We start from the raw sequence: 14,023 nt of genomic DNA on the forward strand, positions 1-14,023 counted from the left end.
ACTAAAAGAGAAACGAAGTTCAAGTAGGTCGAGCAAAGTAATTCCACATGAGCGTGTAACACTTTTCGTAGCTGCACGGTCGCATTGCTCACTGGAATATTCTTTGACAGCTGACTTCCAGAAGACTCCGGAGTAGAATATATTAGTGATACATACACTTAATACAAACATAATCTTACATAGGGATATATAACCAACCAAGTTGCATACGTGGGCATCAACTTGTCCGAGCATGATCGCGTACCTCGAACAGCACCACGGACTCCATCTTGAAAGGAATGTCATTCCGAACGTAAGCGAGCGTGGGTCTCTTTCTCACTCTCTCTCTATCTCTATCTCTCTCTCTCACTCTCTTTTTAAGCGAAATATATCGGTGTACCTTAGCAAAGTCGGCCCACGCTCCCGCATCCGTGCAGTTGCTGCTGGTTTGCACGGTTACCGTCAGTGCCGTTTTAAAACGTGGCTACCTTGCGAAACTAACTTATAATTCTTGACGCAATCGAGACCTCCTCCCTTCTTCCACCCTTTTTTTTCATGCCGAGGACAATTACGAAAACGAACAACTTGTCAACCTGCTCTTCTCGGAAAATTTGTACAAATCTGATTTGTATTATTGTTGTAATAATATTATTGAATTTAATTATTAATAATTTCATGAAAATAAAATAATTTAAAGTTTAACCAGGTGTGTGATCTAATTTCATGGATAACGATAGATCAAGGAGAAATAGATCGTAGATCGTAGCAAAACCAGTAGATCTCCAGGTTTTATCGCTTTCCAATGAAATCGAGCTAGGTAGCAACCTTTCTCGAGATATATCTGCTACCAATAAAATAGTGCATGGCTATTCGTATATATATATATGTGTGTGTGTGTGTGTATGTGTGTTAGGATCTATGTAGTTCGAGTAGGATCGAGAAAATCGATCCAACTGGTTGCTTCATTATTGATGTTAAATCTTGAAAGAATTATATGCTCGTTAACTCGTATAGATAAGCATTGATAACAACAATTGTTACTTCTGATCTATCATCCTTCTAATTCAATTTATACACTTACTTTATATAACGGTATGGTAACTGTTAATACAAATATATTACACGTTAAAATCATTTTTATAGATTACAGTTATATTTATGAAATTTTGAGTGAAAGTTAACTGATTACTTGAAATTATTCACCGTGTATATTTACCTTTCTATTTAATGTTCAATCGAAAGTTCTGCTTACATTACATTATTGCATTATCTAAACACTTTATTATTCTAACACCATCGATAAACTTTTCCTACTTGTTTGATCTACTATTGAAAATAATTGAGACGTCATATACTCTTGTAAATTTCTCTATAAATACTGTTCAATAATGTTACACGTTGCATGAATTCACAATTTGTGTAATATACTTTATTGTGCAAAACAAAAAAAAATAGAATATCTAAAAATATGAGGAATAAAACTTGTGTTGTGTACTCTAACCCAGGGGTTGGCAAACTGCGACTCTTTAGTTAAAAGAGTAGAATAAATAGATTAGTTTTTTTTTTATCAGAAAATCAGAAAACTTTTTATTGTTGGCAAGAAAAAATTTGGTGGCTCTTGAAAAAACTTTGAAATTTTGTAAATTGTAATTTTTGGCACTTCCAACTGAAAAGATTGCCGACCCCTACTCTAACCCAATATTAATAATTTTGTATTTTTTTTGTTTTGTTTAAATGTCAGCTAGTAAGAATTTAAATGATTCCAACAACCTGTATATCGATCATACATCTGTATACGGTATAATATTGTGCTAAATCACGTATAGATCACGGCTTTACCACCATGATATGCTTTTTCACGTAGACATACATTTAAACTACATACCAATGTACACGTGTATATATACATTACTAACACACATTGTAGCAATCGATAGCGGATCGCAAGCCTAGAATCACGATTTAATCGCGATCGGGGATCGTCTAATTCGTTTATCGGTATAAGAGTCCGGGTATATGATCGACGATCGTAGATCGAGATGCCCGTAAAGAAGGGGAAATCGATCAGCTTTCTTTTCCTCCTACGAGTTTCAATGGGCAAGGTCAGGATAAGTTTTCGTGTTAGAAAACACCGCGTGTATTAACGAGCCACGACGGATGAATATAATTCCAAGTTGAAATTCACCTTTACAGGCAACACTCTATGGATGTGGGGCCCTGTTAGATAATTAGAGATCGTTAGGCGATCCTCGTGCAATGCTCGTCATTCATGCTTCATCGTGATTACCGTGCTGAATTGCGTAACGTATTGATTATGTAACGATCGATCATTATTGTTACCAGTTACAAACGTGTTCTACTCACTCTCTCTCTCTCTCTTTCTTTCTTTCTTTTTACAACAGCGTAGAATCCTAAACGAGATTTTATACCTTTTCAATTTTTACATTAATTTATGTGTTTGCAACTAGAAATTATTTTTGGTAAACAAAAATATAATTAACTATTTATTTAAAATTTGTATTGGGTGTCTCTGTAATCTTGTTATCAAATCTTTTCTAATAAAACCAACTTTCATATATATTATATTTTATTTAATAATATATTTATATATATATATATATATATATAAATATTTTTTATAATTATCAGTTTTACAATTCTATCTAGATATATTTTATTTTAATAATAGTATCAAGTAATTTATAACTCTCTCTATCGTAGCAAGAAAGGATATAAATCTTAAAGAGACATTTATATAGTTTAATACGAATAAACACCGTGACCTTTTACCAACGCGTATTATAAAAAAAAAAACCAAATGAGAATAACTCTCGTATAGTTTATTTTTTTTTTTTTATAAAAAATCGATTATACCGATCGACAAAATCGTGATCTTAACTTTTACAGTTCGATATCGTGTCCTTCGATACGAGAAATAAATGTTACAAAAAAAAAAAAAAAGAAAAAGAAGTCGCGCATGTTATTTTTGGGACGAACGAAATCGAAAGTCCACAGTCTTGTTCCTCGTGGAACATGGAACGTAGCGTATATATACAAACACACACATACACATACACACATACATATCTGTGGATGGACCACTTGTGGCAGGTGGGAAGGAAGGAAGGTTGCTCTCAAGGCAACCCCGTTCGAGTAAGTGAGAGTGAATTCGAAAGTAAGAGCGATCGCTCAGCCGCATTTTATTACGGCTACCACCATAACCAATAAACGATACCGTTAAATTGGTTTTGGCATAAAGGTACCACCAACCATCACACTTATCCACGAACACCCGTCCATCGATACATAAAATCATCGAACAATCCAAGCGTGGGATCATTGATGGGGAACAAAACCAGGAAAATTCTTTCTTTAATCGAAATCGAATTTTTTTTTCTGTTTTTTTTTTTTTTTTTTTTTCTTTCAAGATATACCACGATGGAAAGAAAAGAAAATTATTATGACGGCCGTTTTATCGATCGAGAAAGACAAGAAGAAGAAAACAAAATAATAATAATAAACGAGTGATCGTTAATAATACCCAATTTTCTCATCGATTTTCGTCGTTCATTATTAGTTCAGGGAATTTTTTTTTTTCCTTTTTTTTCTTTTCTGATCGAACACGTTTTGCTCGTAAAATTATCAATCGCAATTTTTTTTTTCTTTTTTTTTTTTTTTCCTTAACGATCCATTCGTTTTTATTTCAGAAGATAATTTATTTTGTATCTTTCCAAATTCTTTCTACGGGGGGTCGACATTTAAAGTGTGATTCTCATTAATTTTTTTTGTTGAAATCATTTAAATGTGCAAGAACAAGAACAAAAATAAAAATACAAAGATCCAATTCAACGAAATATTTCTTTAAATTGTCAAGGATGAAGGAGTATTAATCTTTTTCACAAACGAGTTTTATAAGATACAAAAGTAAGATAATATAATTAGTCGACCTCGATTTATAGATTGTAATCTAACGAACAAGATAAATCGATAATTGCAAATTAGATCGATCGTGTAATTATTTCATTTCAAAGACTACTTGTCTTGATGAAAATCTTTTTTCTAAATGATACCTTGACTAACAAATGAACGAACGGAATGAAATAACGAAATCAAACGACACACAATCGCAAATACGAGATAAATGAGAGATAAAAAGAATAGAGAGAAATAAAAGGAGCTAGGAATGTCGAGAAGCGTGTGTCGTAGCAAAACGATTGGAGAAAAACCTTTAACGCGTGTATATTTAAACTAACACCCGTACCCATTTTACTTTTTTTTTCGTTCCATTTCCATTTCCATTTTTTTTCTTTTTCCTATGTAACCCATTGTGAGTCGAGTGAACCGTATCGTAAAATCTCACGGAGTGGCAATAAACGTGAGCTCTGTGACGTCATAGTTGGCTTAGAAAACCATACGAATGCGGTCCCGAGCGAATTTGCAATTGAATTTTTCAAATGCCTCGAAAGGACTAACACACAGAGAGAGAGAGAGAGAGAGAGAGAGAGAGACATGCTGAAAGTGCTACTACCATTGCACGCATATATGCATACATTTGTAGAAGAATTCAATAAAAAAAAAAAAAAAAAAAAAACATACAGATACAACGTTGCATCAGAGAATTCGTTTTATCTCGACACTAATCTCATTCTCAGTTACGCATATCACAAATACAATTGTAAATTATTCGAATAGTATTGGATCCCTTTCTCTCTCTTTCTCTCTCTTTCATCGAGAAAACAATTTTAAACAATTATTTCATTTAACAATTTTACAAATTATATAAATAATATTCTACATCTAATCTCATAAAATTCGTGATCACCTATGAAGCAAGTACTATCAAGTAATTCATTAATAATTTCTATTTATACACTTCTAATATTATATATAACATACACACACGAATAATCAACATTATCAAGAATGTTAATAAACCCCGTATTCAATTAAGAAAAAAAAAAAAAAAAAAGAAGAAGAGTATAGTAAAGAGATAAATGAGAACACGCGAAGAGGGGAAAGTATATCTAAGATCATTTTATATATATATATGGTATTATTTCTTAATAAACTTAACTTAAGATGAGTGTAAATTAGTAACGGAAAAGTTACTGAATAAGAAAATATGATGATATTATTATCTCTCGAAAATTTCTTTAACTTACTCAACGAACGTGCAGTGGACTTTCCAACAAACTGATATAATTTCAAGTAATCTCTTTTACGTTACTTTCAACAAATGTATTAGTGTTACAGATACACACATATATCAGTACTACTAGCACGTACTACATATATATATATATATATATATATATATGTATCTCACTCTCACTCTCTCTCTCTCTCTTTCTTTATGTATAACGCTGTACGTCGAGTCATCAGTAAGCCGGCGATTGCCAGCTTGTTATTAATCTTAATTGCCATCTGGAGACTGCCAATTAACAACGCCTGTCACTAGTTTTTCCTTCGGACTTCTACTATCTCGCCGGCAAGGGCCAGGGCCCTCTTTCTTTCTTTCTTTCTTTCTTTCTTTCTTTTATTCTTTTATTTTTTTTTTCTTTCTTTCTTACTCTCTTTACTCTCCGATCGAGATCCTTTTTCATCTGTGAGATCGGTGCGTTGCTATTTTATAATTATTACTACCTATAGAAAATGCAATTATTCGAGGTATACCACACTAGCTACAAGGTGGCCGATTTCTTCGATGCATTATCGGACTCTCGGTGATACTTAAATGCAACTTCTTGTTTAATCGTTTTCGATTATTACCAATCACCTAAACGATCTTTACAACTAGTCCATTCAATATCACGCTATTGTACAATTTTTTATCAATAAGAGAACCTTTTGTTACCTCTCGAACAAATTTCATTGAATTGTAAATATGTTTGCAACAATCTAATTGGAATATGGTATTTGTGTGCCATGTTAGAATCTGGCATTCCCTTTCTCTCCTTGCATCCCGACATTATCGTCGTCATCATCATTATCATCATCATCATCATCATCATCATCATCATCATCATCATCATCATCATCATCATCATCATCATCATCTTCTTCTTCTTCTTTTTCTACTTGCTCCCTCCGTATTAAGCTTTCATTGTATTATTTACGTTCGTCGCGTAAAATCATAAAGTCACGCCGCTAAAGGGAGCATCGTGGGCAGGTGCCGTTAAATACACACATATACATTCCCCCCACACACACACACACATACATACATATATATATATACATTCGTTACGAAGTCATTGCCGAGCGCATTATCGTGAACCGTGAAAGTAACAAGCGAGAAAGGCCGATCGTGGGGGTTAATGTTTCTCGTGGTGCAACACAACACGTCTCCTGAACTCTCACAGATGATTACGCACTGTTAAGATCGATGTCTATGGATGGATCTTCCTTTCTAAATTCTAGCAAAATAGTTTAAGCAGAAAATTCTAGTTTGTCAAGTAATTCGTGACGAATCAACTGTGGTATTTCGTTTTAAACGATTTCTTGTCGTGTTTAAAGGCACTTTGCCAACTTAAGATCTTCGCAACTGATCTTATACAGGATGAATCTGTAATTATCCTTTAACTCGGAATGAATAATTTTACGTTTGTTCGTTTTACAAGAAAAAAAAAGAAACAAAAACAAAAACAAAAACACAATTCAATAAAATATTGAACAATATTAAAATTATCCTTGATCTAAGCAATATTTAAATTTTCAAACAAATAAAACGAGAAATGATTATTACTTCATTTTTTGTTTGTTTTTCTTTTTTCGCCATGAAACCAATTAACAATTGGTAACCCCGTTGTTTGTAGGAAATATTATTACGTAAATTAATGCAAATGGATTATAAAATCGTATAATCATCGTTCATTCTAAAAAGAAACATTTTATCGTCACCCACCGCTCCGTTACATAGCCGCCTACCGATCGTTTCATTTCTTTTTTTTTTCAAATCACACCCATTCTAAAGAAATTTCCACTTCAAAAATACTTTTCCATTTGTTTTTCAAATAAGAGATCGTAGATATATAAAAGAAAGAAAAATAAAAAGAAAAGGAAAACGCGAGAGGCATGCACCCATCGCGAGCCAGTTCGTGGAACGATCTTGGCAATCTGCCGAAGAAAGGTATCCCTGCGAACGGTATTTTCCGTTGGGTTAGCTACCTCATCTTTCTCTCGGGGCTTCTTCTCTTCTTCCTCTTGGAATCGACGAGCCCGACGGGTGTACCGTTTCTCCGGCACCGACCCCGATTCTTTCGCTTATACGCTGTTATGATGGTTACGGTGGTTACGGGAGCGTTAGTAACAGAGAGACTCTCGATTTTACCGGAACAATTCTCACTCTCGTAAAAGGGAACGTACTAAACGGTTAACAAATCATTCATTTATAGATAATATATACACTTATATATTTTATTCATTAAATAATATATTTTTTTTAATCGATTCAATTTCGTCACCCTATTAACATACCTTGCACGTACAGGTTTAAAGGAAACATTTTTATATTTAATATTAAAAATTGATCTCCGTTCTTACGGAAGTAACATAAGTGAGTACGAGGTGGTACGTCGAGGGAAATTGAATTCTCGGGAATGAAATTTTTTCATGAAATGAAATGAGGAATGGGTGTACGGCGTTGTAGAGGAAACGCGTGCAAAAGAGAATAAGTTAGGGTAGTGTAAAAGGAGTTAGGGGGGAGGGAGAGGGTAAAAGGAAGGCGTGGATCGTTACAGAACGCGCGGCGGTAAGGCCCCCAGGCCTCGTAATTATAAATTCAGAAAAAAGGGTAGCTGTAAAGGCTCGATTACCGCGGACCGTGTGAGAGAACGCGGATTCTAATTGACCAGCTGCGATTGCACGATCTTAGAGAGAAAGAAAAAGATAGAGGAAGAAGAGAGTAGTACACGGTTGCTGCACGTCTTCATTCTATCTGGCAAGCACGATAGGAACGGGGTACTCTTATAACGTGGCTTCGATCAAAACGCAAGGTGCAACGTGCGAGAAAGACTTGTGCAACGAACAAGAGGAAGAGGAACAGGAGGAGCAAGAGGAAAACGACAACGACGACTATAGGGCGAAACGATCCTGGTGCAGATTCTACGGATACCGCACGTCATTTAACACTCTAAGGACTTTAAAGGCCGATCTATCCGACGATAAATTTGCCCCTCGGTCAAATTCCTCTTTCTTTATATATAAAGATCTGTGTTTTATATAAAATCCCTTTCGATTTAAACTATATTCAACTAAATATATCCTTACTAAGGGAACAATACACATTTGTTTTTAAATTAATATTAGCAATACTCGAAAAAAAGGACAATTAATTTGTCTATTATTTTAATAAGCAGCAAATATTTGTTAAATGTTGAAATTTGGACATAGGAACAACACCCTTATGTATATACAAATAATTTCAACGACAGACACATTTATTTCTCCGTAGCTTGAAAATTCTATCAACGTTAGCAATTAAACGAAAACGACAACTTTCCTCTTTCTTTTATTTGATATATTCTCGTTTTTCTTTTATCTGAAATACCACTCTAACGAGAATTCGAACGCGATCAGTTAAATAATTTTGCGATTCTCGCGAGGAATTCTGCGTGGTACGTGAACGAGTAACGATAATTACTTAAGATGCGAGAACTGAGGGATACAGGGATGGAAAAAGGGAAAGTTAGGAATTAACGTGAAATATGTTCGTCGTCGTTCTTCTTTAAATCTCTGTCGAGCATGAGAAATCGATTAGGTTTCTCTACTTTAAACTATGAAAACTTTGCAATCTATTTATATATTTTCATACAACATACGATGCATTTAGAGCTTTAAGATACCATTGCCATATTAAAATACTTACAAAATATTAATAAAATCAATATTTTGTTATTAAAAACTAGTTGTTCTGTCTACCATCATACCGGAAATGCGTTGATATCTCCCCACTGACATAAACCATAGTTATTTCACGAACGAAAACCGGTATCGCTAGCAAAACGAGTCCAAGTCCTTAGAGTATTGCTCGGGACATTTATTTTTTTTCTCTCTCTCTCTCTCTTTTACTTTGCAACATACTCGCCACTTTCTCCTTTACCCGGTTTTCATTTCGACCAGTCAAAGGAGAAAATCCCGTCTGCGATTCGAGGGCTTTCGATTATCGTGACGATGATATTATGAAAGAGAAGCAGAACACGAGGATCATGGTGATTTTTCTTAATACGTAATCTGAAAGAAAAAAAAAGAGAAATTAAATAAGAAGAGAAAACGTAAGTGAAGTCATTTCCATAATCACTGATAAATATATAAAAAAAAAAATCAATATATATATATATATGTAAGTAATTGATACCGAAAGGAATAATAATAAAAAAAAAAATAGAAAAAGTAAGTATGGGGTTAAGGGAAAATCGAACTAAAATAGAAGAAAGAGAAATATAAGACTCGTGAGATTAGCAGCTGATGAAAAGGTGGAGCTCCATAAGATGACGTTTTAAGTGCCGATGAAATCGTATGGCGATAAGTGCAGGCTCCGATCGCTTAAACGTGGGGTTATATAGAGCTCGTCGATACCACTAACACACAAGGAAGAAATAACGCGGGCGAGTGCGTACATGCTGTGTGTGTGTGTGTATGTGTATGTGTACAATACTCGAGCATATCACGCTCTGGAATATAATGCCACTCTTTTCCATTGGCTAGAGGCATGAGAACCGATTCACCACGGGAAGTTGGTATCGTGTATCGATTGATCCAAAGGGAGGAAAAAGGAAAACAAAAAGGGAGAGAGAGAGAGAGAGAGAAGGTTGGGAGGAACTGTGCTTAGAGGAAACCCCCGAAGGAATGGATCTCCCCAAGGTTTTATATGGGCCCTTTACGTAGATTTATCGCCATTCGTACGACACTGGGGGAAGGTAAAAGAGAGACTGAAGAGAGAGAGAGAGAGAGAGAGAGAGAGAGAACACGCGCGTTGTACTTTACCAGGGATAAGATATTTCGCGGGACGTTAACGTAGGGCCGCGCGGCTCTGTGATCAAGGTGAAAAGGGTTCGAGACAATTGTCGGCCGTTACTGGATCGTAATAGACCTTCCAAAGGAAGAAGAAGAAGAAGAAGAAGAAGAAGAAGAAAGCTTTTATAGAAAACCTATTGTTTTTCTTATTTTCTCACCTGCATACTCGAACGAACCATACATACAAATATGTAAATACATTCTTGGAATAATTGTACAAAATGTTATAGATAAAATATAGGTGTCATTCATTAATACACGCATCATAAAATGCATCAAAATTGATACGATTCGTCAAAGTACGCGTAAAACAAAAAAGGTGAAGAAGAAAAAAAGCAAGAGAAATAAACACATAAGAGAGTTTCGTGCCAATGGCACAGAAAAGATGTAAAGGTGCCGCTGCTGCACAAGCACTTGGCACCGGTTGGCACCATATGGCTGGCCGTGCCACCATGGCCATGCCATGGTCGTTGGGTTGCATAATCTCTCCGTAGGCTTCTCGAGAACGAACTGCGCGATAGCTGGTGCTCGTGTCACGCATCTGTCCGTTCACTACAGAGCAGACCGCGTTTTACAGCATCTCCCACCACCCTCTTTCTTCTTACTCTTGTATACACACACACACACACACACAGACATATAGAAATAAAATGCACTACTAGGGGATCCGTGTGAAGCACGCTTTATGGAAAATGCGCGCGCATACCAACGGTTATCCAGGATAGATACAAGCATTGCACACCACCGTTCACCGCGCTCTACCTGGACCCAATGAGATAGACAGAGAGAGAGAGAGAGAGAGAGAGAAAGAAATAAAAAGGAAAGAGAAAGAGAGAGTTCACGAACAGCATCCGGCGAAGTCGATGGGATGCGATGCGATGCGATGCGAGTCACCGTACCCGACGCGAAAGTAAGTTTCTTCTTCCGACGCGGTACCTTTGTCGCGAGTATCGATCTATCTCGTCTCTCTTCGAGATATCACGGTGAAAAAGAAAAGAGAGAGAGAGAGAGAGAGAGAGAGAAAGAGATACCGAGTAGTGGTTTGTTACGTCGCAGCAGCTTTATACCTTGACACGTACCACTCTAGTTGACAATCGACGTGACAAGAATACACTTTTTTCTCTCTCTCTCTCTCTCTCTCTCTCTCTCTCTCTTTCTTTTTCTCTTGCTTGCATCTCGTAATTACACGTCTACCGGATAAAATACTTTCCTTTACTTTCATACTTTCCCACCACTTTCCCTCTCATATATCTTTCCCCCTAACTATTCCAATTTTCTTAACTATCTCGTATGCATAATTTCATTGTTGTCTTACAACGGGTGTGCAAAGAGAAACGAGGGGAGACTTTCCTCCTCCTTCACCTCCTCCTCCTCCTCCATCTCGTACTTCGTCCTTCGTCGTAGTCTTTGTCGTCCTTAGTAGTCGATTTTTGCCCTAAAGGCTTTACGATCCATCATTACCATTTGTTCGCGATTCTTTCGCGTCCGCAGCATACGCCGTTAAAAGTCATTAAAGAGGATTTAATCGAAGGGCTTCGGAGATATACGAGAGAGAGAGAGAGAACGTTAGCAGCACCTAAGTTGAAAAGAGAAACTTCCCTTTCTTTATAATCGAACGTCGATGTGCGTCCTCCCTCTCTCTCTCTCTCTCTCTTTCTCTCTTACATTTTCTTATTTATTCGCTCGTTGCATCGTCTCGATTCAGCAAGAAAGCATCAAGTATCCGGCGCTTTTGAAAGGAAGGTCGGCCTCCTCCTCCACCTCCACCTCCACCTCCCGCACCACCTCATCTTATTGAAGAGAGCTCGAGGCTTCGCTTGCTCGTGTGCGCGCGCGCGCCTTCTACATCTACTTCTACTTCTTCTTCTTCTTCTATTCACGCGAGTGCTCGTATGCAAACAAGATGTTATCTTGCGAGCAAAGCGTGGCTTTTCATCGTCTGCCCGAAGCACCGGCGCAAAAAGAGATACAGAAAAAGATGAATATATATATGTATATATGAAAGAGAGAGAGAGAGTAGAAAAGAGCGAGTGAGATATGATGATGATGATGATGATGATTATGATGATGATGAGAGAATTCCGTGATGAGGTACCCCGATGTCAGAGGTTGGTTGGAAATTAGGCTAAGGTCAAAATCAAACAACGTTCTTTTTATTTTATGCAAAGTCCAATCGAATTGTCCTTCGTGACGCCTCATATGGAGACGAGAGTTGCCCTAGTTGCATTGTGTATGAAGAACATTTATTTTATCCTTCGGACTTTTGTAAAATTGAATCAGCAATGAAGTTCATAAAAAGTTGACAAAGGCTGAACATTGAAAATTCTTGTACATCGTTTAAGATCCTATCGAAATAATAATACTTACGAAATGGTTCTACGGGTTTAGAAATGAAAGATAAAGGAAAGGATGAAAGTAAAGTCAGTATACCCCAAGTATGATTAGGATGATAGATAAAAGAAAAAAAAAACAAGAAAAATATAAAGGAAAAAAAGAAGAATCGTCGTCGTCGTCGTCGTCGTCTCTCGTTTCTAAATACTTTCCCGTGGGACCTCCGCGTGGCATTCCACGGCTGTGTATAAACGGTCGACACAGTCCGCGGCCGGTGCCCTCCGAAGAGAAGTAGTAAATTATCACCATAATAACCCCCATGGAAGAGGATTGGACTTCTCACACAGACTCCCTTGGCAGCTCCCTCCTCCTACAACCACGTTAAGGGTGGGAGAGGAAGGGAGGACCTTCTTCTTCCCTCTCTCTCTCTCTCTCTCTTAGTTTTTCTCTTTCTTGGTCGGCACCGTTTACGCCATCCGCGGTGTTTACACGCAGCCGGCGGTTTTATGGGAATGTTAATGGGTGACATTCCACCCTCCGTGGATGCTGAAGAAGATGGTGGTGGTGGTGGTGGTGGTGGTGGTACTGGTGGAGGAGGAGAAGGAGAAAAGGTAAAAGACTGGAAAGTCGGGGGCCCATCTTACGATAGTCGTCATTTCATGGTGAGTTTATTCCACGACCACCACCACCGATTACCCAGCGGGCTCCCGCGAACCCGACTATCCTCCTTTCTTTCTTTCTTTCTTTCTTTCTTTCTTCCTTTCTTTCTTCCTTCCAACTAAGAGAAACGAACAGTATTTTCCTCTTTCTCTCGTGGGTACTCTTTAATCGACGCACGCTGTTCATCCGAATCGTGATATTACGTGCACCGATTGCGAACAACTACTACTACCGATTGTATATTCCTTTTGTTTTTTTTTTTTGTTCATTCCTTTTTCTTTTACTTTTCCACGCTTTTAGCGCCAACTTAACGAGACTACCACGCCTGGGATTCACCGAGGAGAAACGTGCGCGTGCGAGGAAACCGTATCACAGTATCGCTGGAACGGATTCCGACACGCACGAACGATTCAACCATTTTACTTTTTTATTTTTTTTTTCTTATATATATATATATATACGTATAGAGTTGATACTCACATTTGTTTCATTCTTACTTCTCGTTTCTTCTTCTTCATACAGTTAAAAATGTTTGCTTAAATAGATACGCGTATCTACGAATTTTCTTTAACTTCGTTTAATAAATTCTAATCAATTTCTAAAAAGAAAAAATTACGATTCATTTCTATCTAACGAATTGTACAAACCTACACACAAATTTACGGATTACTTAGGAATAACAAAAAAAGATCGTAGAAACACTTAGATCTTCCCTAATTAGCCCGATATAATAATTTACGCTGCTGGTTCGATTTAACCGAGGGAAGAAGAAGGGAACACCAATAGGGGTGTACAAATGCTCACTCGCATAAGAGAGAAACAGAGAAAGAAAGAGGGAGAGAGAGATAAAGATAGATAGATAGATAGAAAAGAAGAAAGGGAGAAAGGGGAGGATGGAAGAGAGAAAGGGAGGGAGGCAAAGGTTAATTAAAATTTACTGTAATGCATTATCGCGTGTAAAAACTCGACTCCAGATGCAGCCTTAGCGTCTTCCGCACACGTGGAATCTCTCTTTCTCTCTCATTCTCTCATTCTCTCT

General features: G+C 37.0%; 1 protein-coding gene and 1 long non-coding RNA gene across 2 annotated transcripts in view; one reads left to right on the top strand and one right to left on the bottom strand.

Moving 5' to 3' along the window:
• blo (bloated) overlaps nucleotides 1-14,023 on the top strand; it is a 106,738-nt gene that overhangs the window by 54,577 nt on the left and 38,138 nt on the right. The gene's annotated exons all lie outside the window — the stretch shown is intronic.
• The window catches only part of LOC149031604 (uncharacterized), a 29,355-nt gene that overhangs the window by 2,821 nt on the left and 12,511 nt on the right, over nucleotides 1-14,023 (bottom strand). Inside the window, exons 2-3 of the long non-coding RNA XR_016177550.1 lie at nucleotides 10,152-14,023; nucleotides 380-9,210 (exon numbers count right to left, since the gene is read on the bottom strand). The exon at nucleotides 10,152-14,023 is cut by the window's right edge and continues 2,842 nt beyond it. This is a non-coding gene — a long non-coding RNA (uncharacterized LOC149031604). The remainder of the gene's footprint in view (nucleotides 1-379; nucleotides 9,211-10,151) is intronic.

This window comes from Polistes dominula, unplaced genomic scaffold, assembly GCF_049000335.1.
Source record: "Polistes dominula isolate Pdom_NZ unplaced genomic scaffold, Pdom_raw_medaka contig_82, whole genome shotgun sequence".
Lineage (NCBI taxonomy): Eukaryota > Metazoa > Arthropoda > Insecta > Hymenoptera > Vespidae > Polistes > Polistes dominula.